Genomic DNA, 27,996 nt, shown 5'->3' with positions numbered 1-27,996 from the left:
GTGGCGACGGCGGCTGTGGCGATGGCGGGTGTGGCGATGACGGGTGTGGCGATGATGGTGTGGCAACGGCGGGTGTGGCGACGGCGGGTGTGGCGACGGCGGGTGTGGCGACGGCGGGTGTGGCGATGGTGGGTGTGGCGATGACGGGTGTGGCGATGATGGTGTGGCGACGGCGGGTGTGGCGATGGCGGGTGTGGCGATGGCGGGTGTGGCGACGGCGGGTGTGGCGACGGCGGGTGTGGCGACGGCGGGTGTGGCGACGGCGGGTGTGGCGACGGCGGGTGTGGCGATGGTGGGTGTGGCGATGACGGGTGTGGCGACGGCGGGTGTGGCGATGACGGCTGTGGCGATGATGGCTGTGGCGACGGCGGGTGTGGCGATGACGGGTGTGGCGATGATGGTGTGGCGACGGCGGGTGTGGCGATGGCGGGTGTGGCGACGGCGGGTGTGGCGACGGCGGATGTGGCGACGGCGGGTGTGGCGATGGCGGGTGTGGCGACGGCGGGTGCGGCGACGACGGGTGTGGCGACGGCGGGTGTGGCGACGGCAGCTGTGGCGATGACGGCTGTGGCGATGGCGGGTGTGGCGATGACGGGTGTGGCGATGATGGTGTGGCGACGGCGGGTGTGGCGACGGCGGGTGTGGCGACGGCGGGTGTGGCGATGGTGGGTGTGGCGATGACGGGTGTGGCGACGGCGGGTGTGGCGATGAAGGCTGTGGCGATGATGGCTGTGGCGACGGCGGGTGTGGCGACAGCGGGTGTGGCGATGGCGGGTGTGGCGATGATGGGTGTGGCGACGGCGGGTGTGGCGATGACGGCTGTGGCGATGATGGTGTGGTGACGGCAGGTGTGGCGATCACAGCAGTTGCGATGACGGCTGTGGCGACGGCGGCTGTGGCGACGACGGGTGTGGCGTAGGTGGGTGTGGCGACGGCGGGTGTGGCGACGGCAGCTGTGGCGACGACGGCTGTGGCGATGGCGGGTGTGGCGATGACGGGTGTGGCGACGGCGGGAGTGGCGACGGCGGGTGAGGCGACGGCGGGTGCGGCGACGGCGGGTGCAGCGACGGCGGGTGCGGCGACGGCGGCTGTGGCGACGGCGGGTGTGGCGACGGCGGGTGTGGCGACGACGGGTGTGGCGACGGCGGCTGTGGCGACGGCGGCTGTGGCGACGGCGGCTGTGGCAACGGCGGGTGTGGCGACGGCGGGTGGGGCGACGGCAGGTGCGGCGACGGCAGGTGAGGCGACGGCGGGTGCGGCGACGGCGGGTGCGGCGACGGCGGCTGTGGCGACGGCGGGTGTTGCGACGGCGGGTGTGGCGACGGCGGGTGTGGCGACGGCGGGTGTGGCGACGGCGGGTGTGGCGACGGCGGGTGTGGCGACGGCGGGTGTGGCGACGGCGGGTGTGGCGACGGCGGGTGTGGCGACGGCGGGTGTGGCGATGGCGGGTGTGGCGATGGAGGGTGTGGCGACGGCGGGTGTGGCGACAGCGGGTGTGGCAATGGCGGGTGTGGCGATGACGGGTGTGGCGATGACGGGTGTGGCGACGGCGGGTGTGGCGACGGCAGCTGTGGCGACGGCGGCTGTGGCGGCGGCGGGTGTGGCGATGGCGGGTGTGGCGATGGCGGGTGTGGAGATCACAGCAGTGGCGATGACGGCTGTGGCGATGGTGGGTGTGGCGATGATGACGTGGCGACGGCAGGTGTGGCGACGGCGGGTGTGGCGATGACAGGTGTGGCGACGGCGGGTGTGGCGATGACGGCTGTGGCGATGATGGCTGTGGCGAAGGCGGGTGTGGCGACGGCGTGTGTGGCGACGGCGGGTGTGGCGATGGCGGGTGTGGAGCTCACAGCAGTGGCGATGACGGCTGTGGCGATGGTGGGTGTGGCGATGATGGCGTGGCGACGGCGGGTGTGGCGACGGCGGGTGTGGCGATGATGGTGTGGCGACGGCGGGTGTGGCGATCACAGCAGTTGCGATGACGGCTGTGGCGACGGCGGCTGTGGCGACGACGGGTGTGGCGAGGGCGGGTGTGGTGATGGCGGGTGTGGCGACGGCAGCTGTGGCGATGATGGCTGTGGCGATGGCGGGTGTGGCGATGACGGGTGTGGCGATGATGGTGTGGCAACGGCGGGTGTGGCGACGGCGGGTGTGGCGACGGCGGGTGTGGCGATGGCGGGTGTGGCGATGGTGGGTGTGGCGATGACGGGTGTGGCGATGATGGTGTGGCGACGGCGGGTGTGGCGACGGCGGGTGTGGCGACGGCGGGTGTGGCGACGGCGGGTGTGGCGACGGCGGGTGTGGCGACGGCGGGTGTGGCGACGGCGGGTGTGGCGACGGCGGGTGTGGCGATGGTGGGTGTGGCGATGACGGGTGTGGCGACGGCGGGTGGGGCGATGACGGCTGTGGCGATGATGGCTGTGGCGACTGGCGGGTGTGGCGATGACGGGTGTGGCGATGATGGTGTGGCGACGGCGGGCGTGGCGATGGCGGGTGTGGCGACGGCGGGTGTGGCGACGGCGGGTGTGGCGACAGCGGATGTGGCGACGGCGGGTGTGGCGATGGCGGGTGTGGCGACGGCGGGTGTGGCGACGACGGGTGCGGCGACGGCGAGTGTGGCGACGCGGATGTGGCGATGGCGGCTGTGGCGACGGCGGGTGTGGCGACGGCGGGTGTGGCGACGGCAGGTGTGGCGACGATGGGTGCGGCGACGGCGGGTGTGGCGATGCGGCTGTGGCCACGGCGGGTGTGGCGACGGCGGGTGTGGCGACGGCGGGTGTGGCGACGGCGGGTGTGGCGACGGCGGGTGTGGCGACGGCGGGTGTGGCGACGGCGGGTGTGGCGACGGCGGGTGTGGCGATGACGGGTGTGGCGATGACGGGTGTGGCGATGGTGGGTGTGGCGACGGCGGGTGTGGCGACAGCGGGTGTGGCGATGGCGGGTGTGGCGATGACGGGTGTGGCGATGGTGGGTGTGGCGATGGTGGGTGTGGCGACGGCGGGTGTGGCGATGACGGCTGTGGCGATGATGGTGTGGTGACGGCGGGTGTGGCGATCACAGCAGTTGCGATGATGGCTGTGGCGACGGCGGCTGTGGAGACGACGGGTGTGGCGTCGGTGGGTGTGGCGACGGCGGGTGTGGCGACGGCAGCTGTGGCGATGACGGCTGTGGCGATGGCGGGTGTGGCGATGACGGGTGTGGCGATGATGGTGTGGCGACGGCGGGTGTGGCGACGGCGGGTGTGGCGACGGCGGGTGCGGCGACGGCGGGTGCGGCGACGGCGGGTGTGGCGACGCGGCTGTGGCGACGGCGGCTGTGGCGACGGCGGGTGTGGCGACGGCGGGTGTGGCGACGACGGGTGTGGCGACGGCGGCTGTGGCGACGGCGGGTGTGGCGACGGCGGCTGTGGCGACGGCAGGTGTGGCGACGATGGGAGCGGCGACGGCGGGTGTGGCGACGCGGCTGTGGCGACGGCGGCTGTGGCGACGGCGGGTGTGGCGACGGCGGGTGTGGCGACGGCGGGTGTGGCGACGGCGGGTGTGGCGACGGCGGGTGTGGCGACGGCGGGTGTGGCGATGACGGGTGTGGCGATGGAGGGTGTGGCGACGGCGGGTGTGACGACAGCGGGTGTGGCGATGGCGGGTGTGGCGATGACGGGTGTGGCGATGACGGGTGTGGCGACGGCGGGTGTGGCGACGGCAGCTGTGGCGACGGCGGCTGTGGCGGCGGCGGGTGTGGCGATGGCGGGTGTGGCGATGGCGGGTGTGGAGATCACAGCAGTGGCGATGACGGCTGTGGCGATGGTGGGTGTGACGATGATGGCGTGGCGACGGCAGGTGTGGCGACGGCGGGTGTGGCGATGACAGGTGTGGCGACGGCGGGTGTGGCGATGACGGCTGTGGCGATGATGGCTGTGGCGAAGGCGGGTGTGGCGACGGCGGGTGTGGCGACGGCGGGTGTGGCGATGGCGGGTGTGGAGATCACAGCAGTGGCGATGACGGCTGTGGCGATGGTGGGTGTGGCGATGATGCCGTGGCGACGGCGGGTGTGGCGACGGCGGGTGTGGCGATGATGGTGTGGCGACGGCGGGTGTGGCGATCACAGCAGTTGCGATGACGGCTGTGGCGACGGCGGCTGTGGCGACGACGGGTGTGGCGAGGGCGGGTGTGGCGATGGCGGGTGTGGCGACGGCAGCTGTGGCGATGATGGCTGTGGCGATGGCGGGTGTGGCGATGACGGGTGTGGCGACAGCGGGTGTGGCGACGGCGGGTGTGGCGAAGGTGGGTGTGGCGATGACGGGTGTGGCGACGGCGGGTGTGGCGATGACGGGTGTGGCGACAGCGGGTGTGGCGACGGCGGGTGTGGCGACGGCGGGTGTGGCGATGGTGGGTGTGGCGATGACGGGTGTGGCGATGATGGTGTGGCGACGGCGGGTGTGGCGATGGCGGGTGTGGCGACGGCGGGTGTGGCGACGGCTGGTGTGGCGACGGCGGGTGTGGCGACGACGGGTGTGGCGACGGCGGGTGTGGCGACGGCGGCTGTGGCGACGGCGGGTGTGGCGACGGCGGGTGTGGCGACGGCGGGTGAGGCGACGGTGGGTGTGGCGACGACGGGTGTGGCGATGACGGATGTGGCGACGGCGGGTGTGGCGACGGCGGGTGTGGCGATGGCGGGTGTGGAGATCACAGCAGTGGCGATGACGGCTGTGGCGATGGGGGGTGTGGCGATGATGGCGTGGCGACGCCGGGTGTGGCGATGGCGGGTGTGCCGACGGCGGGTGTGGCGATGATGGTGTGGCGACGGCGGGTGTGGCGATCACAGCAGTGGCGATGACGGCTGTGGCGACGGCGGCTGTGGCGACGGCGGGTGTGGCGAGGGCGGGTGTGGCGACGGCGGGTGTGGCGACGGCGGGTGTGGCGACGACGGGTGTGGCGATGACGGATGTGGCGACGGCGGGTGTGGCGACGGCGGGTGTGGCGATGGCGGGTGTGGAGATCACAGCAGTGGCGATGACGGCTGTGGCGATGGTGGGTGTGGCGATGATGGCGTGGCGACGCCGGGTGTGGCGATGGCGGGTGTGCCGACGGCGGGTGTGGCGATGATGGTGTGGCGACGGCGGGTGTGGCGATCACAGCAGTGGCGATGATGGCTGTGGCGACGGCGGCTGTGGCGATGGCGGGTGTGCCGACGGCGGGTGTGGCGATGATGGTGTGGCGACGGCGGGTGTGGCGATCACAGCAGTGGCGATGACGGCTGTGGCGACGGCGGCTGTGGCGTCGACGGGTGTGGCGAGGGCGGGTGTGGCGATGGCGGGTGTGGAGATCACAGCAGTGGCGATGACGGCTGTGGCGATGGTGGGTGTGGCGATGATGACGTGGCGACGGCAGGTGTGGCGACGGCGGGTGTGGCGATGACAGGTGTGGCGACGGCGGGTGTGGCGATGACGGCTGTGGCGATGATGGCTGTGGCGAAGGCGGGTGTGGCGACGGCGTGTGTGGCGACGGCGGGTGTGGCGATGGCGGGTGTGGAGCTCACAGCAGTGGCGATGACGGCTGTGGCGATGGTGGGTGTGGCGATGATGGCGTGGCGACGGCGGGTGTGGCGACGGCGGGTGTGGCGATGATGGTGTGGCGACGGTGGGTGTGGCGATCACAGCAGTTGCGATGACGGCTGTGGCGACGGCGGCTGTGGCGACGACGGGTGTGGCGAGGGCGGGTGTGGCGATGGCGGGTGTGGCGACGGCAGCTGTGGCGATGATGGCTGTGGCGATGGCGGGTGTGGCGATGACGGGTGTGGCGATGATGGTGTGGCAACGGCGGGTGTGGCGACGGCGGGTGTGGCGACGGCGGGTGTGGCGATGGCGGGTGTGGCGATGGTGGGTGTGGCGATGACGGGTGTGGCGATGATGGTGTGGCGACGGCGGGTGTGGCGACGGCGGGTGTGGCGACGGCGGGTGTGGCGACGGCGGGTGTGGCGACGGCGGGTGTGGCGACGGCGGGTGTGGCGACGGCGGGTGTGGCGACGGCGGGTGTGGCGATGGTGGGTGTGGCGATGACGGGTGTGGCGACGGCGGGTGTGGCGATGACGGCTGTGGCGATGATGGCTGTGGCGACGGCGGGTGTGGCGATGACGGGTGTGGCGATGATGGTGTGGCGACGGCGGGCGTGGCGATGGCGGGTGTGGCGACGGCGGGTGTGGCGACGGCGGGTGTGGCGACAGCGGATGTGGCGACGGCGGGTGTGGCGATGGCGGGTGTGGCGACGGCGGGTGCGGCGACGACGGGTGCGGCGACGGCGAGTGTGGCGACGCGGATGTGGCGATGGCGGCTGTGGCGACGGCGGGTGTGGCGACGGCGGGTGTGGCGACGGCAGGTGTGGCGACGATGGGTGCGGCGACGGCGGGTGTGGCGACGGCGGGTGTGGCGACGGCGGGTGTGGCGACGGCGGGTGTGGCGACGGCGGGTGTGGCGACGGCGGGTGTGGCGACGGCGGGTGTGGCGACGGCGGGTGTGGCGACGGCGGGTGTGGCGACGGCGGGTGTGGCGATGACGGGTGTGGCGATGACGGGTGTGGCGATGGTGGGTGTGGCGACGGCGGGTGTGGCGACAGCGGGTGTGGCGATGGCGGGTGTGGCGATGACGGGTGTGGCGATGGCGGGTGTGGCGATGGTGGGTGTGGCGACGGCGGGTGTGGCGATGACGGCTGTGGCGATGATGGTGTGGTGACGGCGGGTGTGGCGATCACAGCAGTTGCGATGACGGCTGTGGCGACGGCGGCTGTGGCGACGACGGGTGTGGCGTAGGTGGGTGTGGCGACGGCGGGTGTGGCGACGGCAGCTGTGGCGATGACGGCTGTGGCGATGGCGGGTGTGGCGATGACGGGTGTGGCGAGGACGGGTGTGGCGACGGCGGGTGTGGCGACGGCGGGTGTGGCGACGGCGGGTGCGGCGACGGCGGGTGTGGCGATGACAGGTGTGGCGACGGCGGGTGTGGCGATGACGGCTGTGGCGATGATGGCTGTGGCGAAGGCGGGTGTGGCGACGGCGTGTGTGGCGACGGCGGGTGTGGCGACGGCGGGTGTGGCGACGGCAGCTGTGGCGATGACGGCTGTGGCGATGGCGGGTGTGGCGACGGCAGGTGTGGCGACGATGGGAGTGGCGACGGCGGGTGTGGCGACGCGGGCTGTGGCGACGGCGGCTGTGGCGACGGCGGGTGTGGCGACGGCGGGTGTGGCGACGGCGGGTGTGGCGACGGCGGGTGTGGCGACGGCGGGTGTGGCGACGGCGGGTGTGGCGATGACGGGTGTGGCGATGGAGGGTGTGGCGACGGCGGGTGTGGCGACAGCGGGTGTGGCGATGGCGGGTGTGGGATGACGGTGTGGCGATGGCGGGTGTGGCGACGGCGGGTGTGGCGACGGCAGCTGTGGCGACGGCGGCTGTGGCGGCGGCGGGTGTGGCGATGGCGGGTGTGGCGATGGCGGGTGTGGAGATCACAGCAGTGGCGATGACGGCTGTGGCGATGGTGGGTGTGGCGATGATGGCGTGGCGACAGCAGGTGTGGCGACGGCGGGTGTGGCGATGACAGGTGTGGCGACGGCGGGTGTGGCGATGACGGCTGTGGCGATGATGGCTGTGGCGAAGGCGGGTGTGGCGACGGCGGGTGTGGCGACGGCGGGTGTGGCGATGGCGGGTGTGGAGATCACAGCAGTGGCGATGACGGCTGTGGCGATGGTGGGTGTGGCGATGATGGCGTGGCGACGGCGGGTGTGGCGACGGCGGGTGTGGCGATGATGGTGTGGCGACGGCGGGTGTGGCGATCACAGCAGTTGCGATGACGGCTGTGGCGACGGCGGCTGTGGCGACGGCGGGTGTGGCGACGGCGGGTGTGGCGACGGCGGGTGTGGCGACGGCAGCTGTGGCGATGATGGCTGTGGCGATGGCGGGTGTGGCGATGACGGGTGGTGGCGACAGCGGGTGTGGCGACGGCGGGGTGGCGACGGCGGTGTGGCGAAGGTGGGTGTGGCGATGACGGGTGTGGCGACGGCGGGTGTGGCGATGACGGGTGTGGCGACAGCGGGTGTGGCGACGGCGGGTGTGGCGATGGCGGGTGTGGCGATGGTGGGTGTGGCGATGACGGGTTGTGGCGATGATGGTGTGGCGACGGCGGGTGTGGCGATGGCGGGTGTGGCGACGGCGGGTGTGGCGACGGCGGGTGTGGCGACGGCGGGTGTGGCGACGGCGGGTGTGGCGACGGCGGCTGTGGCGACGGCGGGTGTGGCGACGGCGGGTGTGGCGACGGCGGGTGAGGCGACGGTGGGTGTGGCGACGACGGGTGTGGCGATGACGGATGTGGCGACGGCGGGTGTGTGGCGACGGCGGGTGTGGCGATGGCGGGTGTGGAGATCACAGCAGTGGCGATGACGGCTGTGGCGATGGTGGGTGTGGCGATGATGGCGTGGCGACGCCGGGTGTGGCGATGGCGGGTGTGCCGACGGCGGGTGTGGCGATGATGGTGTGGCGACGGCGGGTGTGGCGATCACAGCAGTGGCGATGACGGCTGTGGCGACGGCGGCTGTGGCGACGGCGGGTGTGGCGACGGCGGGTGTGGCGACGGCGGGTGAGGCGACGGTGGGTGTGGCGACGACGGGTGTGGCGATGACGGATGTGGCGACGGCGGGTGTGGCGACGGCGGGTGTGGCGATGGCGGGTGTGGAGATCACAGCAGTGGCGATGACGGCTGTGGCGATGGTGGGTGTGGCGATGATGGCGTGGCGACGCCGGGTGTGGCGATGGCGGGTGTGCCGACGGCGGGTGTGGCGATGATGGTGTGGCGACGGCGGGTGTGGCGATCACAGCAGTGGCGATGACGGCTGTGGCGACGGCGGCTGTGGCGATGGCGGGTGTGCCGACGGCGGGTGTGGCGATGATGGTGTGGCGACGGCGGGTGTGGCGATCACAGCAGTGGCGATGACGGCTGTGGCGACGGCGGCTGTGGCGTCGACGGGTGTGGCGAGGGCGGGTGTGGTGATGGCGGGTGTGGCGACGGCAGCTGTGGCGATGACGGCTGTGGCGACGGCGGGTGTGGCGACGGCGGGTGTGGCGACGGCGGGTGTGGCGACGATGGGTGTGGCGACGGCGGCTGAGGCGACGGCGGCTGTGGTGACGGCGGATGTGGCGACGGCGGGTGTGGCGACGGCGGGTGTGGCGACGGCAGATGTGGCGACGATGGGTGCGGCGACGGTGGGTGTGGCGATGCGGCTGTGGCCACGGCGGGTGTGGCGACGGCGGGTGTGGCGACGGCGGGTGTGGCGACGGCGGGTGTGGCGACGGCGGGTGTGGCGACGGCGGGTGTGGCGACGGCGGGTGTGGCGATGGCGGGTGTGGCGATGACGGGTGTGGCGATGGTGGGTGTGGCGATGGTGGGTGTGGCGATGGTGGGTGTGGCGACGGCGGGTGTGGCGATGACGGCTGTGGCGATGATGGCTGTGGCGACGGCGGGTGTGGCGATGGTGGGTGTGGCAATGACGGGTGTGGCGATGATGGTGTGGCGACGGCGGGTGTGGCGACGGCGGGTGTGGCGACGGCGGGTGTGGCGACGGCGGGTGTGGCGACGGCGGGTGTGGCGACGACGGGTGTGGCGAAGGCGGGTGTGGCGACGGCGGCTGTGGCGACGGCGGGTGAGGCGACGGTGGGTGTGGCGACGACGGGTGTGGCGATGACGGATGTGGCGACGGCGGGTGTGGCGACGGCGGGTGTGGCGATGGCGGGTGTGGAGATCACAGCAGTGGCGATGACGGCTGTGGCGATGGTGGGTGTGGCGATGATGGCGTGGCGACGCCGGGTGTGGCGATGGCGGGTGTGCCGACGGCGGGTGTGGCGATGATGGTGTGGCGACGGCGGGTGTGGCGATCACAGCAGTGGCGATGACGGCTGTGGCGACGGCGGCTGTGGCGATGGCGGGTGTGCCGACGGCGGGTGTGGCGATGATGGTGTGGCGACGGCGGGTGTGGCGATCACAGCAGTGGCGATGACGGCTGTGGCGACGGCGGCTGTGGCGACGACGGGTGTGGCGAGGGCGGGTGTGGTGATGGCGGGTGTGGCGACGGCAGCTGTGGCGATGACGGCTGTGGCGACGGCAGGTGTGGCGACGGCGGGTGTGGCGACGGCGGGTGTGGCGACGATGGGTGTGGCGACGGCGGCTGAGGCGACGGCGGCTGTGGTGACGGCGGATGTGGTGACGGCGGGTGTGGCGACGGCGGGTGTGGCGACGGCAGATGTGGCGACGGTGGGTGCGGCGACGGTGGGTGTGGCGACGGCGGGTGTGGCGACGGCGGGTGTGGCGACGGCGGGTGTGGCGACGGCGGGTGTGGCGACGGCGGGTGTGGCGATCACAGCAGTGGCGATGACGTCTGTGGCGATGGTGGCTGTGGTGACGGCGGGTGTGGCGATGACGGCTGTGGCGATGACCGCTGTGGCGACGGCGGGTGTGGCGATGGTGGATGTGGCGATGACAGGTGTGGCGATGACGGGTGTGGCAATCACAGCAGTGGCGATGACGGCTGTGGCGACAGTGGCTGTGGCGACGGCGGGTGTGGCGATGGTGGGTGTGGCGATGACGGGTGTGGCGATGGTGGGTGTGGCGATGACGGGTGTGGCGACGGCGGGTGTGGCGATGACGGCTGTGGCGATGGCGGGTGTGGCGATGACGGCTGTGGCAATGACGGCTGTGGCGACGGTGGGAGTGGCGATGGTGGGTGTGGCGATGACGGGTGTGGCGATGATGGTGTGGCGACGGCGGATGTGGCGACGACGGGTTTGGCGATGGCAGGTGTGGCGACGGCGGGTGTGGCGACGGCAGGTGTGGCGACGGCGGGTGTGGCGGCTGTGGCGACGGCGGGTGTGGCGACGGCGGGTGTGGCGATCACAGCAGTGGCGATGACGGCTGTGGCGATGGTGGGTGTGGTGATGATGGCGTGGCGACGGCGGGTGTGGCGACGGCGGGTGTGGCGATGATGGTGTGGTGACGGCGGGTGTGGCGATCACAGCAGTGGCGATGACGGCTGTGGCGACGGCGGCTGTGGCGACGACGGGTGTGGCGAGGACGAGTGTGGCTACGGCGGGTGTGGCGACGGCGGCTGTGGCGATGACGGCTGTGGCGACGGCGGGTGTGGCGATGACGGGTGTGGCGATGATGGTGTGGCAACGGCGGGTGTGGCGACGGCGGGTGTGGCGACGGCGGCTGTGGCGACGGCGGGTGTGGCGATGACGGGTGTGGCGATGATGGTGTGGCAACGGCGGGTGTGGCGACGGCGGGTGTGGCGACGGCGGCTGTGGCGACGGCGGGTGTGGCGACGGCGGGTGTGGCGACGGCGGGTGTGGCGATCACAGCAGTGGCGATGACGTCTGTGGCGATGGTGGCTGTGGTGACGGAGGGTGTGGCGATGACGGCTGTGGCGATGACCACTGTGGCGACGGCGGGTGTGGCGATGGTGGGTGTGGCGATGACGGGTGTGGTGATGACGGGTGTGGCGATCACAGCAGTGGCGATGACGGCTGTGGCGACAGTGGGTGTGGCGATGGTGGGTGTGGCGATGACGGGTGTGGCGATGACGGGTGTGGCGATGACGGGTGTGGGGATGGCGGGTGTGGCGATGACGGCTGTGGCGATGGCGGGTGTGGCGATGACGGCTGTGGCGATGACGGCTGTGGCGACGGCGGGTGTGGCGACGACGGGTTTGGCGACGGCGGGTGTGGCGACGGCGGGTGTGGCGACGGCAGGTGTGGCGACGGCGGGTGTGGCGACGGCGGGTGTGGCGACGGCGGCTGTGGCGATGGCGGCTGTGGCGACGGCGGGTGTGGCGATCACAGCAGTGGCGATGACGGCTGTGGCGATGGTGGGTGTGGTGATGATGGCGTGGCGACGGCGGGTGTGGCGATGATGGTGTGGCGACGGCGGGTGTGGCGATGACGGCTGTGGCGACGGCGGCTGTGGCGACGGCGTCTGTGGCGACGACGAGTGTGGCTACGGCGGGTGTGGCGACGGCGGCTGTGGCGATGACGGCTGTGGCGACGGCGGGTGTGGCGATGACGGGTGTGACGATGATGGTGTGGCAACGGCGGGTGTGGCGACGGCGGGTGTGGCGACGGCGGCTGTGGCGACGGCGGGTGTGGCGATGATGGTGTGGCAACGGCGGGTGTGGCGACGGCGGGTGTGGTGATGGCGGCTGTGGCGACGGCGGGTGTGGCGATCACAGCAGTGGCGACGGCGGGTGTGGCGACGGCGGGTGTGGCGACGACGGGTGTGGCGACGGCGGGTGTGACAACGGCGGGTGTGGCGACGGAGGGTGTGGCGACGGCGGCTGTGGCGACGGCGGGTGTGGCGATGATGGTGTGGCGACGGCGGGTGTGGCGACGGCGGGTGTGGCGACGGCGGGTGTGGCGACGGCGGGTGTGGCGACGGCGGCTGTGGCGACAGCGGGTGTGGCGATGATGGTGTGGCGACGGCGGGTGTGGCGATCACAGCAGTGGCGATGACGGCTGTGGCGACGGCGGCTGTGGCGATGGCGGGTGTGCCGACGGCGGGTGTGGCGACGGCGGGTGTGGCGACGGCAGATGTGGCGACGGTGGGTGCGGCGACGGTGGGTGTGGCGACGGCGGGTGTGGCGACGGCGGGTGTGGCGACGGCGGGTGTGGCGACGGCGGGTGTGGCGATGGTGGGTGTGGCGATCACAGCAGTGGCGATGACGTCTGTGGCGATGGTGGCTGTGGTGACGGCGGGTGTGGCGATGACGGCTGTGGCGATGACCGCTGTGGCGACGGCGGGTGTGGCGATGGTGGATGTGGCGATGACAGGTGTGGCGATGACGGGTGTGGCAATCACAGCAGTGGCGATGACGGCTGTGGCGACAGTGGCTGTGGCGACGGCGGGTGTGGCGATGGTGGGTGTGGCGATGACGGGTGTGGCGATGGTGGGTGTGGCGATGACGGGTGTGGCGACGGCGGGTGTGGCGATGACGGCTGTGGCGATGGCGGGTGTGGCGATGACGGCTGTGGCAATGACGGCTGTGGCGACGGTGGGTGTGGCGATGGTGGGTGTGGCGATGACGGGTGTGGCGATGATGGTGTGGCGATGGCGGATGTGGCGACGACGGGTTTGGCGATGGCAGGTGTGGCGACGGCGGGTGTGGCGACGGCAGGTGTGGCGACGGCGGGTGTGGCGGCTGTGGCGACGGCGGGTGTGGCGACGGCGGGTGTGGCGATCACAGCAGTGGCGATGACGGCTGTGGCGATGGTGGGTGTGGTGATGATGGCGTGGCGACGGCGGGTGTGGCGACGGCGGGTGTGGCGATGATGGTGTGGCGACGGCGGGTGTGGCGATCACAGCAGTGGCGATGACGGCTGTGGCGACGGCGGCTGTGGCGACGACGGGTGTGGCGAGGACGAGTGTGGCTACGGCGGGTGTGGCGACGGCGGCTGTGGCGATGACGGCTGTGGCGACGGCGGGTGTGGCGATGACGGGTGTGGCGATGATGGTGTGGCAACGGCGGGTGTGGCGACGGCGGGTGTGGCGACGGCGGCTGTGGCGACGGCGGGTGTGGCGATGACGGGTGTGGCGATGATGGTGTGGCAACGGCGGGTGTGGCGACGGCGGGTGTGGCGACGGCGGCTGTGGCGACGGCGGGTGTGGCGACGGCGGCTGTGGCGACGGCGGGTGTGGCGATCACAGCAGTGGCGATGACGTCTGTGGCGATGGTGGCTGTGGTGACGGCGGGTGTGGCGATGACGGCTGTGGCGATGACCACTGTGGCGACGGCGGGTGTGGCGATGGTGGGTGTGGCGATGACGGGTGTGGTGATGACGGGTGTGGCGATCACAGCAGTGGCGATGACGGCTGTGGCGACAGTGGGTGTGGCGATGGTGGGTGTGGCGATGACGGGTGTGGCGATGGTGGGTGTGGCGATGACGGGTGTGGGGATGGCGGGTGTGGCGATGACGGCTGTGGCGATGGCGGGTGTGGCGATGACGGCTGTGGCGATGACGGCTGTGGCGACGGCGGGTGTGGCGACGGCGGGTGTGGCGACGACGGGTTTGGCGACGGCGGGTGTGGCGACGGCGGGTGTGGCGACGGCGGGTGTGGCGACGGCGGGTGTGGCGACGGCGGCTGTGGCGATGGCGGCTGTGGCGACGGCGGGTGTGGCGATCACAGCAGTGGCGATGACGGCTGTGGCGATGGTGGGTGTGGTGATGATGGCGTGGCGACGGCGGGTGTGGCGATGATGGTGTGGCGACGGCGGGTGTGGCGATGACGGCTGTGGCGACGGCGGGTGTGGCGACGGCGTCTGTGGCGACGACGAGTGTGGCTACGGCGGGTGTGGCGACGGCGGCTGTGGCGATGACGGCTGTGGCGACGGCGGGTGTGGCGATGACGGGTGTGACGATGATGGTGTGGCAACGGCGGGTGTGGCGACGGCGGGTGTGGCGACGGCGGCTGTGGCGACGGCGGGTGTGGCGATGATGGTGTGGCAACGGCGGGTGTGGCGACGGCGGGTGTGGTGATGGCGGCTGTGGCGACGGCGGGTGTGGCGATCACAGCAGTGGCGACGGCGGGTGTGGCGACGGCGGGTGTGGCGACGGCGGGTGTGGCGACGGCGGGTGTGACAACGGCGGGTGTGGCGACGGAGGGTGTGGCGACGGCGGCTGTGGCGACGGCGGGTGTGGCGATGATGGTGTGGCGACGGCGGGTGTGGCGACGGCGGGTGTGGCGACGGCGGGTGTGGCGACGGCGGCTGTGGCGACGGCGGGTGTGGCGACGGCGGGTGTGGCGATCACAGCAGTGGCGATGACGGCTGTGGCGATGGTGGGTGTGGTGATGATGGCGTGGCGACGGCGGGTGAGGCGACGGCGGGTGTGGCGACGGCGGGTGTGGCGATGATGGTGTGGCGACGACGGGTGTGGCGACGACGGGTGTGGCGACGACGGGTGTGGCGACGACGGGTGTGGCGACGACAGGTGTGGCGACGACGGGTGTGGCGACGACGGGTGTGGCGACGACGGGTGTGGCGACGACGGGTGTGGCGATGACGGGTGTGGCGATCACAGCAGTGGCGATGACGGCTGTGGCGACGGCGGCTGTGGCGATGGTGGGTGTGGCGATGACGGGTGTGGTGACGGCGGGTGTGGCGATCACAGGTGTGGCGACGGTGGGTGTGGCGATGACGGTTTGGCGATGACGGTGTGGCGATGATGGTGTGGCAATGACGGGTGTGGTGACGGCGGGTGTGGCGATCACATGTGTGGCGACGGTGGGTGTGGCGATCATGGGTGCGGCGACGACGGGTGTGGCGATCATGGGTGCGGCAATCACCAACAGACCAGGGTGGGAGATTACAACCTTCACGTGCTCCACCCTGCTTCGACGAATGCAATCAACCCGACTGACCAAACAAGATCAGAACAAGTTGACCTACAACTTTAGGCTGTGCATACCATACGCAAGAAGAAGACAACTACAGACCACTGGACGGCTGTGGTGAACACAGTTGCGCACGTTGACTATCCGTAGTGCAACGGCTATGGTGATCACGGGTGTGCACATCACTTTCTGCGATCACTCCCCCTTCCACCCGTAGTAATCACAGGTGGAGCACTGAAAGCCCTGGTGATCACAGTTGTGCACATTAACTTGCCGCGGACTGAACCATGGTGATCACTACTACAGGTGTGCTCCTACGGCGGGGTGAATAAAGGTGTGCACTCATTTATCACGAATCCCGCCAGCAATTTTATTTTCGACGTCGAGCAAGCGCCCCGTTTAACGCGAAGAGCTTCTGTTTCAGCGATCTCACATATTAGCCCATTATCCCAATGTGGCATTATCACGAGTGGTGGTCACTTGTCCCTGGTGATCGCACTCTTACCGCGGAACTTGTCCTGGTGATCACAGACGCACACTCACTACCGGGAAACCTGCCGCAGTGATCACAGATGCACACTCACTACCGGGGAACCCACCGTAGTGATCACGGTCTTATAGAGTCGGCTGTGGCAATTCTAGTGAGCACTAAAAGAATGTCGCCGTGACTCTGGCATCATGGGACGCCGGAACTGGTTCAATACTGCACACGTCAAAATACCTCCACGGAGTTCCGCATTTAAAGAGAGTAAGCAAGTAAGTGCGCGACTGTGCATCAGAGTGGGGAGCAATGAGACTCCAGTGAAAATAATATAAACTAGTGAACGTGGGTACATGTTCCTGAGAAGCCATGTGTAGGAAGGAACTGCAGATGTTGGTTTAAACCGAAGATAGATACAAAATGCTGGAGTAACACGGGACAGGCAGCGTCGCTGAAGAGAAGCACTTCAACTCCCCCTCCCATTCCGTATCCGACCTCTCTGTCCTGGGCCTCCTCCACGGCCAGAGTGAGCAACACCGGAAATTGGAGGAACAGCACCTCATATTCCGTTTGGGGAATCTGCATCCTGGTGGCATGAACATTGAATTCTCACAATTCTGTTAGCCCTTGCTGCCTCCTGCCCTTCCTAGCTCTCCCTCAGCCCTCAGGCTCCTCCTTTCTCCTTTCTTCTCCTGCCTCCTCCCACCCCCCCCCCCCCCCCATCAGTCTGAAGGGTGTTGGCCCGAAACGTTGCCTATTTCCTTCGCTCCATAGATGCTGCTGCACCCACTGAGTTTCTCCAGCATTTTTGTGTACCTGAGAATGAATGGATGCCAGGTTAGGTTGTGATTAATCCTCACCCATGAAGGGAGCAAGGGTTTCTGACTTGCCTGCCCCTCTCTCAGAGCAAGTCACTAACCGGGACAGTGGAACACAAATCTTTTCAGCCAGGAGCTGTTGTCATGGAAAAATAGAAGCATAGTAAATTGGTGCAGCAGTAGGCTATTTGGCCCTTCGAGCCAGCACCGGCATTCAATATGATCATGGCTGATCATCCAAAATCAGTACCACGTTCCAGATTTTTCCCCATATCCCTCGATTCCGTTAGCCCTAAGAGCTAAATCTAACTCTCTTGAAAACATCCAGTGAATTGGCCTCCACTGCCTCCTCTGGGGAGAAATGGGGAGATAACTGATATGGTGTTGCATCTACACCACGGTCTGACCAGACAAGACAAAGTGCTGGAGTGCATAAGTAACATTAGACACAATTTAAAGATGGGTCCCCACCCGAAATGTCACCTATCCATGTTCTCCACATATGCTGCCTGACCCGCTGAGTTACTCCAGCACTCTGTGAAATGTCACCTATCCATGTTCTCCACAGATGCTGCCTGACCTGCAGAGTTACTCCAGCACTCTGAAACGTCACCTATCCATGTTCCCCACAGATGCTGCCTGACCCGCTGAGTTACTCCAGCACTGTCTTTTTATGTAAAGCAGCATCTGCAATCCACCTAACTGGCCTGTTTACAACAGGTGGAGTTAATCCCCTCTAACAGATGGGGATAGATGCCACTTTTTGGAGTCAATCAACACAAAAACAGACTCTTCGGCCCAACATAGAAACATAGAAACATAGAAATTAGGTGCAGGAGTAGGCCATTCGGCCCTTCGAGCCTGCACCACCATTCAATATGATCATCCAACTCAGTATCCCGTACCTGCCTTCTCTCCATACCCTCTGATCCCCTTAGCCACAAGGGCCACATCTAACTCCCTCTTAAATATAGCCAATGAACTGGCCTCGACTACCCTCTGTGGCAGGGAGTTCCAGAGATTCACCACTCTCTGTGTGAAAAAAGTTCTTCTCATCTCGGTTTTAAAGGATTTCCCCCTTATCCTTAAGCTGTGACCCCTTGTCCTGGACTTCCCCAACATCGGGAGCAATCTTCCTGCATCTAGCCTGTCCAACCCCTTAAGAATTTTGACCATCTTGGTCAATGCTGACCAAGATGGCCCATCCACACTCATCTCACCTGCCTGCAATTGACCCATAACCCTCGAAATCTTTCCCATCTCTGTTCCTATCCAAGTGTCTTTTAAATGTTTTTATAATACCTGCCTCAACTATCTTTTCTGGCAGCTTGTTCCATGTACCTACCACTCTGCGCGATAAACTGCTTCTCAGGTTCCTATTAAATCTTTCCCCACTCACCTTAAACCTATGTCCACCGGTTCTCGATTCTCTGACCCTAGGTTTAAGACTCTGTACATCCCTATCTATTCCCCTCACGAAATTATACACCTCCACATAATCATTTGTAGGAAGGAACTGCAAATACTGCTTTAAACTGAAGACACAAAATGCTGTCTGTAGAAGAGTCTCAACCCAAAACGTCACCCATTCCTTCTCTCCAGAGATGCTGCCCGTCCCGCTGAGTTACTCCAGCACTTTGTGTCTATCTTTTACATAATCATCCTCAGCCCCCTGCACTACAAAGAATAAAGTCCCAGCCTGCCCTTTTCTCATATTACAGGTACTGTACTTAGAAAGTTGCAAGTAATGTAGGCAAGAGTGCTCATGCAAAATACAAATTCTTTGTCCCTTCCTTTGCATTCATGGGCTGGTTGTCGTAACATAAATGTGTGAGACAGCGTGTACGTTCAAAAGTTCGAGGAGCAGTAAAATTACAAATTTTTTAGATAATTGCAAGCTCCCAAAATTGGATAGTTTAGAACAAGAGCAATTAGGAGCACGGATTACTAGTGAAGAAATAAAACAAATAATAAACTCACTGAAAAATGGGAAGACCCCAGGACCAGACGGTTTTAGTAATTAATTTTATAAAAGATTTCAGGAGTCAATTATACCAAGATTATTCAATTTATACACGCAGGCTTATACCGAAAATAAACTACCAGAAACCCTAGCAGAAGCAACAATAACACTTATACCAAAAAAAGATAAAGATTTAGATGAACCGGGTTCTTATAGAGCTATTTCACTACTAAATACGGATCAGAAAATTTTAGCAAAGATTCTAGCTAGAAGGCTAAATATTTATATTAACAATTTAATAAATACGGATCAAACGGGATTTATACCCAAAAGACAATCATTTAATAATTTGAGAAGGCTTTTCAATATAATGTACTCTCATAATGAGGACAATGAAGATATTTCAGTTATCACGCTGGATGCAGAGAAGGCATTTGATCAAGTAGAATGGCAGTATTTATACAAGGTACTCCAAAAATTCAATATGGGAGAGAATTTTATTAGATGGGTTAAACTACTTTACGATAGACCTACGGCAAGAATATTAACTAACAATACGCTATCTCCAAAATTTTACTTATCAAGGGGTAATAGGCAAGGGTGTGCCTTATCACCATTGCTATTTGCCCTTATGATAGAACCGTTGGCCGAAAAGATTAGAAATCACCCGAATATTCACGGATATAACACTAAGGATTCAAAGAATAAAATTTCACTATATGCTGATGATATTCTTTTATATATTACTAATACACAAACGAGTATACCCACCTTATTAACACTAATTGAGGAATTCGGCTCTTTTTCAGGATATAGAATAAATTGGGATAAAAGCGAAATGATGTCTTTAAAACCACAGGATTCGAGACACTTACTAAAATTCCCCTTCAAAATTGCAACAGAAAAATTCAAGTATCTGGGTATTCAAATTACAAGAAGACACAAATCATTATTTAGTGCCAATTTTATACCACTATTAAATAAACTGAATGATATGATTAAATTTTGGAAAACACTTCCGCTCTCATTGATAGGTAGAATCAACGCTATAAAAATGACTTTCTTACCACAATTAATATATTTGTTTCAAGCGATCCCAATATATATTCCAAAATATTTTTTCAAAAAACTAGATTCCACTGTTACTAATTTTATATGGGATTACAGAACACATAGAATTCAACGAAAGCATTTGTGCAAATCTAAAGAAGTTGGGGGTTTATCATTACCTAACTTTATGTATTACTACTGGGCAGTGCATATTAAGAACATAATGTACTGGCTGGATAGTTCCACTCAGCAGTTGGAGTGGATAAGAATGGAGAAAGAGGAGTGCTATCCGCACGATATAGGAACGATCCTGCTCTCACCGATAAAATTGAATAGTATAATATACAAGAAGAACCCAATTATTCACAATATAATAAGAATTTGGAAACAAATAAAAGTATCCTTGAAATTAAATAATTTATCAGTACTAACCCCACTAATGAACAACCCCGCATTCAAACCTTCTCTCATTGACAACACATATCAACAATGGGATAGACTGGGGATTAGGAAAGTAGGGGATATGTATGAATTGGGTAAACTGTTATCATTTCAACAATTAAAATTAAAATTTAAATTGAAGGATAATCAATATTTTAAATATATACAGGTATGTGACTTTATGAAGAAATATACACATAGATTTCAAACTATATTTTTAGACCCTTTAGAAGAAGCAATGAATATTAAGGCTGATTCACAAAAATTAATTTCATACTTTTATAATAATATATTAGATAGAGAATCACCCTCAACAGAAGCACTAAGGGAAGATTGGGAACATGAGCTAATGATAAAGATCTCGAAGGATAGATGGGAAAAGTATTTGATGAATACACATAACTGTTCTATTAATACAAGACATAATTTAATTCAATTCAAATTATTACATAGACTATATTATTCAAAAACGAGGTTGAATAAATTTTATCCAAACGTCTCTCCCAGATGCGATAAATGTTTGTTTCAAAACGCTAATTAACACATTCATTTGTAGGATGTACAAAGTTGAATAAATTTTGGAGTGATATATTTGATATATTTACAAAGCTCTTCAAGTCAAGAATAGAACCCAAAATGGAATGGATTATATTTGGAATAATAGGAGAAGATACCAATTTAAATAAAGACCAAAATGTTTTTTTTAATTATGGGTTAATAATTGGAAAGAAATTGATACTTAAATTTTGGAAAAATACAACCATACCAACTGTTAAAATGTGGATTAGGAATATGATGGACATAGCACGCCTTGAAGAAATGAGACTCCGACTAATAGATAAATATGACCAATTCTTAAGGAGTTGGTCTCCTTTCATCGACTTTTTGGAATCATGTGATGCAGCGGTACCATAAGGATTGCTGATTTCAGTTCATGACGTGGATAGATCTACATCTCCGAATATAGATTTGAAAAATTCTCTTTTAAGGGGCCTTTTCTTCTATTTCTACTTTCCACCTTTTCTTTTTTATTTTATTTTTTTATTTTTATTTTTTATATCCACACTTCACATTTTTCTACTCTCTACCATCTATTTTTCCACTCTTTCCCCTTTCTATTGTTTTCTTTTTCTTGTCTTGCCTACTCATAACATAAAACTAGAGGTTGTACATAGAATGGATTACGGTATGACATAGTTGGCACCTAAAATTAGGTGCCACTGTATTGTTTTGTATTGTATTAACTTCTAATAAAATAAAAAAATAAAAATAAAAAAAAGTTCGAGCAGCAGAATAAGGCCATTCGGCCCATCAAGTCGACTCTGCCATTCAATTATGGCTGATCTATCTTTCCCTCTCAATCCCATTCTCCTGTCTGTGGGGATATGTCATGGCCTTGGGAAAATTTTCCCCTTAAATTTTGGGGGGGGGGGGGGGGGGGGGGGGGGGGGGGGTAGCTTGCACAGTATTGTTGGAATGATGGGTTCAGACAGATTTCCTCTGTAGCCCCAACCCCTGTGAATGGAAGTTTCAGCAATGAAACCCTCACACCCAGTCACTCAAGACCAACCCTTGATTTCCCACAGTGTTTCTGTGGACAATGGATGTATAAATGACAGTGAAAATGCAATTACCATCATGTTATATAAATCAAAACTTTTACAACTTACCCTCAGAAGTGATAAACTTATCCCAATTTTCATGATGGCTTATAAATGTGTTCAATATTTAATACCACAGGTCAACTTGACAATAATTTAAGCTTAGAGAACATATCTGCTTTATTTAACTTAATTCATAAGCATAGAGAATACAAGAATATAACTTCATCTTTCATGCAATATGGCACAGTAATGATTTGATTAATACTAACAGGTTTAAATAATTGAAGTTACAATACAAAATCATAGTCTACATTCTTCATATTAACATTTGGATCACAGATGCTGAGTTGGTTTCCCACTCAGTCCCTTTGTGCCCTTTTGAATGTCCCATCAAATCCCCCCCTTACACCTCAGTCAACTTAGTGACCGACTGACCAACCAACCTGCCGGTCTGTGGGACATGGGAGGATACCAGAGCACTGGGAGGAACTGAGAGGTCACAGGGAGAATGTGCTAACTCCACACTGACAGAACCAGAGGTTGGGACTGAACCCCATTCTGGAGCTGTGGCAGATTAAAGGTATTTTTAACAAATAAATATAATTTTAATTAAATTAAGTATTTGCTTTCACTGCAACATATTTACCAATAAATTATTGAAGTTAATTTAGCTATTGGCTGGCACTGATATTTTTCCATATTGGAAAAGATTCGCTCGGTGTTCCACTCTGCACAACTCCATCCTGCAGCTTGTTCTCAATGTCACTGGTACCCAGTAACTAGCGACCGGAGCCCACGAACAAGGGACCAATGACCAGTAACCAAGGGCCAGTGACCACTAACTAGGGGCCAGTGACCTCTAACCAATGCACAGTGCCTAGTAACCTACAGCCAGAGCCTGGTAACTAGCGGCCAGTGCATGGTAACCAGGGGCCAGTGAAAGATAACCAGCTGTACTGCTAAACGTTCACCCCTGCAATGCATCACTGAGCTGCCAGGTTTCACTACTTTGTTAAAAAAAAATCAAATCAGACAATAAGTTTTTGCACAGTTTCTTGTGAAACTGATCTAGGCATTTAATGGGGGTTTTGCGATCATAGAATCAACGAGTTTGCCTTCTGTTGCTCTTCGGGCAGCTTCAATCATAACTGAAGGCAGAATATTAATGTTGCAGTTAGGAGCAGCGACAGTATATGTTGTAGTCCTGCGAGTCAACAAGAGAGAGAGAGAGAGAGAGAGAGGGGAAAAAAATCAAACAAACGGAAATGGTGACACAAGCATTGGAGATTTAGTGCCTGAGACTTGGTTGAATGTTATAGTTAATTATCAATGTGTCTAATCCAACAGTGATCACGTGAAGTTGTTTCATTTTGTCCATGATAACTAACACCTTGGGCTAAAAGGTAAACACCACGAACGATGGGGTCAGAATGATAGTGTAGGCTCAACTAGCCCACACCGGCCAACATGTCCCAGATACACTGGTCCCACCTGCTTGCGCTTGGTCCATAACCCTCCAAACCTGTCCCATCCAAGTACCTGTCTAACTGTTTCTTAAATGCTGCAATATTCCCAGCCTCAACTACCACGTGTGAAAAATGTGCCCCTTCAGATTCCTATTAAATCTTTTCCCCTTCACCTTAAACCTATGTCCTCTGGTCCTCGATTCCCCTACTCTGGGCAAGAGACTCTATGCATCTACCCAATCTATTCCTCTCATTATTTTAGAGACCTCCATAAGATCATCCCTCATCCTCCTGTGCTCCAAGGAATAGTGTCCCAGCCTAATCAACCTCTCCCAATAGCTCAGTCCTGGCAACATCCTCATAAATGTTCTCTGCACCCTTTTCTAATTAACATCTTTCCTATAACATGGTGCCCAGAACTGAACACAATACTCTAAACACAGTCTCACCAACGTCTTATGCAACTGCAGTGTGACCTCCCAACTTCTATACTCATGCGATGATGGAGAGAGATGTGCACACATGAAACTGGAGATGCTGGTTTACAAAAAAGTCACCATGCAACTTCTAAATAACTCAGTGTCCTTCACATAACATCTAAAAATGTAGTGAATTTAGAATTGTTTCCAAATAGTACCACTTTTTGTTTTAAAATTTCAGATCATGTTTCAGTAAGTATTCCAGTTTAACCAATTCACTCTTGGAAAGTAAAGTAGAACAGGCAAGTTCTTTCTACTCACCAACACTTGTGCCAGCTGAACCACCTTTATCTGAGGATTAAACAAATAATATTAAGTTGATTGTTCACACCATGAACTAACACAATGCTCAGCATCATTGATAAATCAGTCGCTGAACATGGCAGCTGAATTATATGGAATTCATTATTCTACCTCAGAAGGCTTAGGAAGTTTGCCACGTCCCCAACAACTCTCACCAACCTCCACAGATGCACCGTAGAAGGCATGTATTTGGGATGCATCACAGCTTGGTTTGAGAACAGCTCCATCCAAGACCAAGGTGAGGTCTCTCCAACACTGGGACAAATCAGACCAGGTGATCGCTCTGAACAACGCCAGTGTTCAGTCCACACAGGTGCCCTGGATCTTCTATTCCCTGCCACTAGTGTTCATCACCCTCCTGCCCTGTTACATCATGGGGCCACACTCACCAAGCACATTGTAGCCTTCCAGACTCAACACTCAATGTGCCAAGGTTAGGTAACTTGCCTCCTCTACTAATCCGAATGGCCATGTATGTAGCAAGCCCCCACAGGGGATATCGGCTTAACCTTCTCTCTCCATTCATACAGCCCATGACACAGAGCCCAGACTCAAGTAACACAAAATAATTTGCATTATAAATGCCACAGCAATCATTTAATGGAGTTACACCCTATCGCAGATATTCCCTTTGCCCTATCCAACTTCCTACCACTTTTATCAATCACTTTCCCAGTTCTGACAAGTCTTACCGAACCCGATTCGATGACAGCTCCTTCCATCGATGCTGCCCCACCAAATCTTCCAACATTTTCTGTTCTCAGTCAATGCCAGTTGCTTTCATTAATCTGTGCCAAATCCTCTTTATTGATTAAGATTTCAAACGACAATTAATGTTATCCCCCAAATGCCATTTCCCAGTGTCTCTCGAGAACATTTTTGAATGGCTTGGCGTATGTGTAAATTGGCCCTAGCACGTGTAAGATAGTGTTACTGTGCGGGGATGGTCGGTACGGACTCGGTAGGCCTGTTTACGCGCTGTGTCTCTAAATAGATATGTTAATGTTTCAGAGCATAGCTCTGAAAAACAAAGTACAAACTTCTGGCAGACGAAACAGAAGTGTTGCAGGTCAGGGCTTGAAAATAGAGAATTACAGTTCCTTGACTAACTGGAAATACAAGCTAGTGTGACTCTATGACCAAGGATAATGTTTCCGCGCTGTGTGACTATGACCAAGAATAAATATTTACCACTTGTGGGTGTCACGGTGCTGCCGCTGTTTTCCGCATCTAGTAAAGAGGAAATAAATACAATTATTCACTTAACTCAGAAAGCAACTTCTTTAAAAGAATGGAGGCATGAAAAACCTGGAGCAAAACACAAAGTGCCGGAGGAACTCAGCGGGTCAGGCCGCGTCTGTGGAGGGAATGGACACACAACGTTTCGGGTCAGTGCGGAAAACGGTCCCAACCCCAAACATCAACATTCCCTCCACAGGTGTTGCCCGATCCGCTGAGTTACTCCAGCATTGTTATGGAGTCATTGAATGATACAGTGTTGAAACAGGCCCTTCAGCCCAACTTGCCAACACCGGCCAACATGCCCCAGCTACACTAGTCCCAACTGCCTGCATTTCGTCCATATCCCTCCAAACCTGCCCTATCCATGTACCTGTGTTTCTTAAAAGGTTGGGATATTCCCAGCCTCAACTACCTCCTCTGTCAGCTTGTTCCATGCACCCATCACCGTTTGTGTGAAAAAGTGACCCCGCAGATTCCTATTAAATCTTTTCCCCTTCACCTTAATCCTATGTCCTCGATTCCTCTACTCTGGGCAAGAGACTGCATCTACCCAATCTATTCTCTCATGATTTTATACACCTCTATAAGATCACCCCTCATCCTCCTGCGCTCCAGAGAATAGAGACCCAGCCTCCTCAACCTCTGCCTACAGCTCACACCCTCTAATCCTGGCAATACCCTCATAAATCTTCTCTGTTCCCTTTCCACCTTGACAACATCTTTCCTATAATATGGTGCCCAGAACTGAACCACAACATTCTAAATGCAGCCTCATCAACGTCTTATAAAACTGCAACATGACCTCCCAATTTCTAAACTCAATAGTGATGAAGGCCAAAAGCCTTTCCGACCATCTTATCTACCTGCGACTCCACCTTCAAGGACCATGCACCTGCACTCCTAGATCCCTCTGCACTACAACACTACCCAGAGGCCTACCATTCACTGTGTAGGTTCTGCCCTCGTTAGACATCCCAAAATGCAACAGCTAATTTTCCTGTATTAAATTCCATCAACCATTCCTCCGCCCACCTAGCCAACCGATCAAGATCCTGCTGCAAATTTTCACAACCATCTTCACTACCTGGAAAACCACTCACATTTGTATCATCAGCAAACTTGCTCATCTTGCCCTGTATGTTCTCATCCAAATCATTGATGTAGATGGCAAACAGTAACGGGCCCTGCACCGAACCTTGAGGCACACCACTAGTCACAGGCCTCCAGTCCAAGAAGCAACCTTCCACCATCACCCTCTGCTTCCTTCCATGGAGCCAATTTGCTTATTTTAAAGCACTTTGTTTAGCTTTAAATAATGCTCCTTAAACACGACTAAGAATTTTGAGGGGCTGTATTTGGAGTATTGCGTTCTATGACCAAGAATAAATATTTACAACTTTTGGGTGTCACGGTGCTGCCGCTGTTTGGCACGCCTGGTAAAGAGGAAATAAATACAATTATTCAATTAACTCAGAAAGCAACTGCTTCAAAAGAATGGGGGCATGAAAAACCTGGAGCAAAACACAAAGTGCTGCAGTAACTCAGCAGGTCAGGCAGCATCTGTGGAGGGAATAGACAGACCCAAACATCACCATTCCCTCCACAGCTGCTGCCTGATCCGCTGAGTTACTCCAGCATTTTGTTTAGATTTAAATAATGTTTTTTTAAACACGACTAAGAATTTTGTGAGGCTGCATTTGGAGTATTGTGTTCAGTTTTGGTCACCCTGCTGTATGAAGGATGTCATTCAGCTGGAAAGAGTGCAGAGAAGTTTTACAAGGATGTTGCCAGGACTCGAGGGCCTGAACTACAGGGAGAGGTTGGGGCAGGCTAGGACTCTATTCCTGGGAGCGCAGGAGGATGAGGGATGATCTTAAAGAGGTGTATCAAAATCATGAGGAGAATTGATCGGGTAGATGCACAGAGTCCTTTACCCAGGGTAAAGGAATCAAGAACCAGAGGACATTGATTATTGCAAGAAGGGCAAGATTTAATAGGAATCGGAGGAGGAGCTTTTTCCCCTCAAAGGGTGGTGGGCGCATGGAATGAGCTGCCAGAGATAGTAGTTGAGGCAGGGACTATAACAACATTTAAAAGACAGTTGGGCAGGTACATGGATAGGAAAGGTTTATAGGGCTATGGGCCAAATGCGGACAAATTGATTAGTTAGATAAGGCATCTTGGTCATGCTGAATGAGTTGGACTAGTTAATACTTTCGAGTGGTGTGCCTGGTGGTGCTGTGGCTATTCCCAGCTGGGAAAGAGGAAATACAATTATTCAACAATTCCAAAAGCATTACAACAATAATTTACGCACGGTTAAAATATTTATTAGTAGGTGAGGAAGTGACAACTTTATCTAAACCTAATGCCCCTGTCCCACTTAGGAAACCTGAACGGAAACATCTGGAGACTTTGCGCCCCACCCAAGGTTTCCGTGCGGTTCCCGGAGGTTGCAGGTAGGGAGACTGACAAAAACCTCCGGGAAACGCACGCAAACCTTGGGTGGGGCGCAAAGTCTCCAGAGGTTTCCGTTCAAGTTTCCTAAGTGGGACAGGGGCATAACAAATGGAATGGAAGAAGTATTCAGTTGGTGCAGAGGGACATCACGGGGATATAGATAGGTTAGGTGCAAGGGTAAGATGGAGCCATGTGAGAAGATAGAAGATCATCCTCTTTTCGAAAAATGAAAACAAAATGAGACGTGGGGCTTGAGTTCCACGAATCAAAAAACAGGCAG

At 58.7% G+C, this 27,996-nt stretch overlaps 1 long non-coding RNA gene across 1 annotated transcript; it reads right to left on the bottom strand.

Annotated features, from left to right (window-relative positions):
• Positions 1 to 21,937: 21,937 nt before the first annotated feature.
• LOC116987079 lies at positions 21,938 to 26,689 on the bottom strand. The gene is made up of 3 exons (XR_004415630.1): positions 26,651 to 26,689; positions 23,973 to 24,002; positions 21,938 to 22,970 (listed from the first exon to the last, which is right to left on the bottom strand). It is a non-coding gene; the product is annotated as an uncharacterized LOC116987079 (long non-coding RNA).
• Positions 26,690 to 27,996: the final 1,307 nt, after the last annotated feature.

The sequence above is a fragment of the Amblyraja radiata genome, chromosome 24 (genome assembly GCF_010909765.2).
Source record: "Amblyraja radiata isolate CabotCenter1 chromosome 24, sAmbRad1.1.pri, whole genome shotgun sequence".
In the NCBI taxonomy this organism is placed as follows: Eukaryota; Metazoa; Chordata; class Chondrichthyes; order Rajiformes; family Rajidae; genus Amblyraja; species Amblyraja radiata.
This window is presented reverse-complemented; position numbering and strand designations above follow the sequence as displayed.